This window comes from Triticum aestivum, chromosome 4A (genome assembly GCF_018294505.1).
Source record: "Triticum aestivum cultivar Chinese Spring chromosome 4A, IWGSC CS RefSeq v2.1, whole genome shotgun sequence".
NCBI lineage: Eukaryota > Viridiplantae > Streptophyta > Magnoliopsida > Poales > Poaceae > Triticum > Triticum aestivum.
The window spans coordinates 660,286,698-660,293,059 of NC_057803.1; positions in this window are offsets into that span (position 1 = coordinate 660,286,698).

Here is a 6,362-nt window from a genome sequence, read left to right on the forward strand (position 1 = left end):
TTTTTTCACAAGTACAATTGAATGTCAAGTTTATTTCAAAAATATTTTCAGAACTTTTTGACTTTTTGTTGAATTACTAAAAAATCATATGGGGTGTAGTCGTGTAGATATCCCATAGACCAAACGTCCGCGTCCCACTATGGCCCGCTATAGCTTTTGGAGACCTATTGGACTAAAGCCATGCACTTTATTGCCATAATAACTTGGAAATGACACTAATAGACGAAAAATAACTTCTGAGCACGGCTGCAATGGAGCATTTTGTATCACCACACCTTTTTTTGGTTTGATACTCCCTCCATTCCAAAATATAGTACGTACACGTTTTCAAAATTTAAGTTTGACCACAAATTTAACCAATGAAATGCGGGTGATGTCTCATAAAAATGATATCATTGAATTTGTATTCGTAAGAAGTTTTCAATGGTATAATTTTTCAGTAACATAAGTTATGTATTATTGGTCTAATTTATGGTCCAACATAAATCTCAAAAAGTGTGTGTGCACTACATTATGGAATGGAGGGAGTATGTACTATCGATATGCTAGATAGAGGAGCAGCATGATGACTCACCATTCAGCGGCAGCCCGGCCAGATGTTATGAAAAGCTACAGTGGAGCTACAATGAAGCTAAGCCTCATTTAGCATTTTTATTAAATCATGAAAAATAAAAAGAAATAAGTATGCAATCAAATATCTTGGGGCAACGGAGCACTTTATTATATGGCTCCAAATATCAGTGGGCTAAATGAATCCAAATTTAACGGTATAGCGGGAAATAGCAGGCTATTAGTGTAAAACGGATTTTCAGAACATGGGGAAACGGAACACTTTATTTTGAACTGCTCCAAAAAGATGCTTAAAAGATTTGAAAAAACATTTTTTATATGAATATGCATGCATGTTGTCTAAGTACCTGTGAAATTTCGTTCAATAATACATTGTCTTACGAGCTGCACAAAAAAGACAAATTTTCTGCCAAAAACACCCAAAAACAAGCCCCTAATTTGCATGTATTTTATGTTTTTTTTGTATCTTTTACATGAAAGCATCTATATTGCTGAAAACTCCAAGTTCTTCCGGGCTAAAGCAACTATTAAATTCAGGCAGAACCATATCTCACTCCTTCAAGATGAAGATGCTAATGAGCATTCAGAGCACCATGCAAAAGTTAGTCTACTGTGGCAAGCCTTCAAAAAGAGACTCGGGCAAACAGCAGCAACCGGTAATCTTCTCCACCTGGATTCCATCCTCCACAAGCTAGACAATCTTGATGCTCTGGAGACCCCCTTTTCTAAATGAGAGATTGATAATATGATCAAAGAGATGCCATCGGATAAAGCACCTGGCCCCGACGGTTTTAATGGAGTCTTCTATAAGCTTGTGGAAGACTTCTTTCATGGGAGGGGCAATTTACAGAGTATCAATGCCTCTTATATCACTCTCGTCCCCAAGAAGGATTCCCCACCTCTGCGAATGACTTTAGACCAATCTCTCTCCTCAACTGCTCTATCAAGATCATTACAAAACTTCTGGCAAACAGGTTGCAAAAGGCAATTCTTAAACTGGTTCATACCAACCAATATGTATTCATCAAATCTAGAACAATCCAAGATTGTGTTGCTTGCGCTTTTGAATACTTACACCAATGCCAGCAAACAAAGGAGCCCACTATTGTTCTGAAACTAGACTTTGAAAAGGCCTTTGATCTAATTGAACACAGCATTATCATTGAGATTCTGACTGCTCGAGGCTTTGGCACCAGATGGATTAGGTGGATGAAAATGATATTCTCTACTGGTACTTCTATTGTTTTGTTAAACGGAGTTCCAGGAAAAAAATCATTGTTGGAGAGGAGTCAGACAGGGTGACCCCCTTTCCCCCCTGCTCTTTGTTCTACCTGCTGATCTTCTGCAATCAATCCTCACTGAAGCAATGGAGAACCATCTAATTCAAGCCCCTATTGTCATACACTCATGTCAGGATTTTCTAGTCATTCAGTATGTGTATGAAACAATTCTCGTACTACCAGCAGTGCGCACACAACTTCAACAAATCAAGAGCCTTATATTATGCTGCCTTCACTGGTCTTAAAGTTAACTACCCTAAATCTGTCCTTGTGCCCATCAACATTCCTAATGAGCAGCTGCAAGATTTCTTAGCCATCCTAGGGTGCCAGCAAGGGAATTTTCCATTCACCTACCTTGGTCTGCCAATGAGTACCACTCAACTCAGGATTGATGATTTCCAACCAATTATGCAACAAATTGAAAGAAGGCTCACAGGGAGTTCCACTTTACTTCCCTTGGATGGCAGGCCTCTTATGGTAAATCAGTCTTCTATGCTCTACCAAAAAAATTCATGTGTTCTTTAGCTATTCCGACAGTCCTTGCACAACTCAACAAATACCTACGACACTTCCTGTGGCGAAAATTTGGAACAGAAGAAAATGGAATGGCACTGGTAGCCTGGGATAAGATCACGAAGCCCAAAAATAGTGGTGGTCTGGGAGTATTAAACATTCTTGAGCACAACAAAGCCCTTGTCATGCAAAATGTTTACAAATTCCTCAACCAGGACAACTTACCCTGGGTAAAACTGGTTTGGGAAACATATTACTCTTCTATTCCACCTTTGGATAAAAGAGAAGGGTCTTTCTGGTGGAAAATGCACATCAGCTTACTTCCTGCATACAAAGAAATCTGCACCTGTGTGGTTCAATCGGGCAACACTATTCATTTCTGTCTCGATCCTTGGAACGAAGACGCACTCCAGCATCAATTCACCAGTTACACTCGTTCACTATCTCTGATACGGTCACCATCAAGGAGTTTGTCAATCGCCCGAATTGGACTGATAATTTCCACCTTCCACTGCCGGCTCAAGCTCATGAGCAATTCCTCCAACTTGTGGACCTCATCCCTGATTTGAACCCCATGGGAAAAGATAGCTAGATTTGTCTGGGATAGAAAGATAGTTACTCCTCGATGAAGATGTATAAGCATTTGTTGGGCAACCGGACAGAACACGTCTTTTTTAAAAGCATTTGGAATAACTCCAGCAGGGCCAAGCATAAGATATTCTTCTGGCTGATAGCTCATGACAGAGTTAACTCCAGGAACATGTTAACAAGAAGGGGTACGCATATTGATGATATTTACTACCCAAACTGCAACGAGCAGGATGAGGAAGCTCTATTACATCTCCTATGGGACTGTTCATTTGCACAGAATTGCTGGAGCACTCTTTTTTTTTGCGGGGAAACTTCCAATCTATTCATCTTCAATCGTGACAATACAATGAACACCAGAAATGAAAATTACATCTAGATCCATAGACCACCTAGCGACGAATACAAGCACTGAAGCGAGCCGAAGGCGCACCGCTGTCATCGCCCCTCCATCGTCGGAGTCGGGCACAACTTGTTGTAGTAGACAGTCGGAAAGTTTTCGTGCTAAGGCCCCATAGGACTAGCACCCCAAAACAGCAACCGCAACCGATGAAGAATAACATAGATCGGAAGGATCCAAACCGAAGACACACGAACATATATGAACAACGACAAGATCCGAGCAAATCCACCAAAGATAGATCTGCGGAGACACACCTTCACACGCCCAACAACGATGCTAGACGCACCGTCAGAACGGCGGCTAGGCGGGGAGACCTTTATTCCATCTTCAGGGAGCCGCCGCGGTCTCAGCTTCCTGGGTAGGACAAAAATCCTAACAAGATTGAAAAAAAAAACGACTAAAAATGGAGCCCTCCCTATCAGGATCCACCGCGCCTCCATGGCCCTGGATCCACCGGAGACGAGGCGGACCTGCGCCGGCGCCTGTGAGAGGCACGAACCCACAAGTCCTTGGTGACATGCACATGTAAATATGCGTCGACCAGTTTATCTCCGATCACGCTAAGAACTGCTCCAAGAAACACAACGGTAGCCTCCTTGAACGCCTTCTCCTGTTCAGGAGCAATCGTTCCCGTGGAGACACCGGTGACCCAGAACACGTTCATAGCCGTGAGCCATAACGTGGTCTTAGTCTGCCAACGCTTGAAGTATGTACCGGTAAACTTATCCGGTTTCAGTGCAGCGGCAAAGCCACTTGCCGAGAAATTCCTACACATAATAGGTTTTTGGATTGTTGAGTAAATAGGCAATTTCTCGATTAAATTAATCCATGAGTAAATCACTAGCATGGCATTGAATAAGTTGATGACGTACTCACTCTGATCTAAACATGCACGTACTAAGCAAACAGTAGACAAATCTACACATACTGCTAGTACTGCTAATATGAAAATAATCAGGAGCGGGATAAACGAGTTATACCCTCCAGTAGACCACGCAGAGGCCGCGGCTTTGGTGGCAGCAGCGGCGTCCTCGGCGACCTTCTTGTCGGCTTCACCCCTCACCCCGTACAGGAACCAGAAGGGCGTGGTTTCGGAGACCTGCTCTCCCGTCGACCGTGTACGTGGCGGACGGGATGGAGTCACCGGCGGCAGCAGCAGCAAAGGAACGACGGTGGGCGTGCGCGTGAGCAGATGTGATCTGTTCGTGGCGGCTAGGGTTAGGAGACACCGCATACTTATAGGGCCCACGATCCGACGTCTCAGATCGTGGCCCAGCTGTCAGAAAACTAGCGCGTAGGTGTGAGCTCAGCTCGGCTCAATCCCGCAACCCGCGGCGCGGCGGGCGGCGGAGGAGTGCGCGAGGGCCTCTTCTCTTCTCAAGCTCCAATAGCATGTAGAAGAGAAACCCTTATAAACCACTCCAACTCTCCTTCCACTTCCGGGGTGGGACTAAACTTCCCACCACACCTAGTGCCATATAACCCACATGGACCCTTAGAGATTTTTCAGAAATTGCAATATGGGCCTAGAGCCCATCTCAGATTTCAGCAGTACCGGTAAAACTGCACGCACAGTATTTACAAACCGATGAAACTGCCGTCTCCCCGAATAAATCCAGCTCAGGTTTTTTTTTTCTTTCTTCTTTTTCTCTCCTTTTTTTGAGCAATTTCTTCTTTTTCTCTTCTTATTACGCGGCCGGATCAGGTGAAGATCGGGTGCATGCAGATGTGTCTTTATTTTCCGGCTCTTCTTTTGATTATCATTCATCCCATTAATTGGGCCGTCTAACAATGAATGTAAACTGCCGATTTGTGTTACTAGTAATTGTGTGTCAATCAACCGGCGATTATGTTCTGAGGGGGTGTTTGGTTTAGAAGTCCTAGGACTTTTTCTAGTCCCAGGGACTAATTAAAAAAGACTCTTTAATAGAGTATTTTTCTAGTCCCTGTAGAAAAAGTCCCTTCCGTTTGGTTCCTAGGGACTTTTTAGGGACTTTTTCTAGTCTCAAAGTCCCTAAACCAAACACCCCCTGAGAGTGGAACAGTTAGTTAGTTTGTTTATTTATTAATTAATGGAGCGGCATGCACAAGAAAAGATGCACAATCTCGTGTGTTTGTGGTTAAACAAAAGTGTGCTTCTCACGGTTCATGTGCCTGGCAGAAACTGCTCATGAAAGTGCGGTTTTTGACCTGGCATGGAATCTTTGAAATAAACCTAGAAATACATGTACTCCTCTGTAAAAAAAAATATAAGAGCATTGACATCACTAGAATAGTGATTTAAAATACAAAAGCATTTAGATCACTACTATTTATGGAGGGAGATTTGATACTGTTCTCTCTTCTTTGCTTTGGCCCTGAATGGGATGGGTTTCTTTCAGAAAGAGTCGAGTTGATAGCAACCTGCACAAGAAAGACTGAAGAAACCCATAAAGATTTAGCACTGATGAGTGATGATTGCACTGCACACTAAGAGCATGTTAATAGTACCGCCAGCTGATGGGGCTATAAGGTGTTGTCATGTTATCTATAGCCAAACTTAAAGCCAGCACATATAATATTTAGATATAAAAATATGCTACTTTATTAATGCATGTCTCACTTCTTACTTTCACAAAGTACGTAGGAGCACGTGCTGCAGCTGGCACTACTAGGAAAAGGGCTATAGATAATATGGACACTAATGACGCATCATGTATGTGGTGCATCATTGCTATATTACTAATGACGCACTTGGTGTGTGGTGCGCCATTAGTAGTTTTGAAAATAATAATAATAATAAAATTGTTACTAATGGCGCACCGTGGGATAGTGCGCCATTACTAGTTGACATAGTAATGGCGCACCACGCCCACCGTGCGATATTAGTAGTTTTGAAAAAAGTAAATAAATTTTTTTTGTTAGTAATGGCGCACCAGTGGACAGTGCGCCATTACTAGTTACTGGTGCGCCATTACTAAGTTTTTTTTTCATTTTTTTAACTTTTTTTTCAAAACTAATAATGCGCA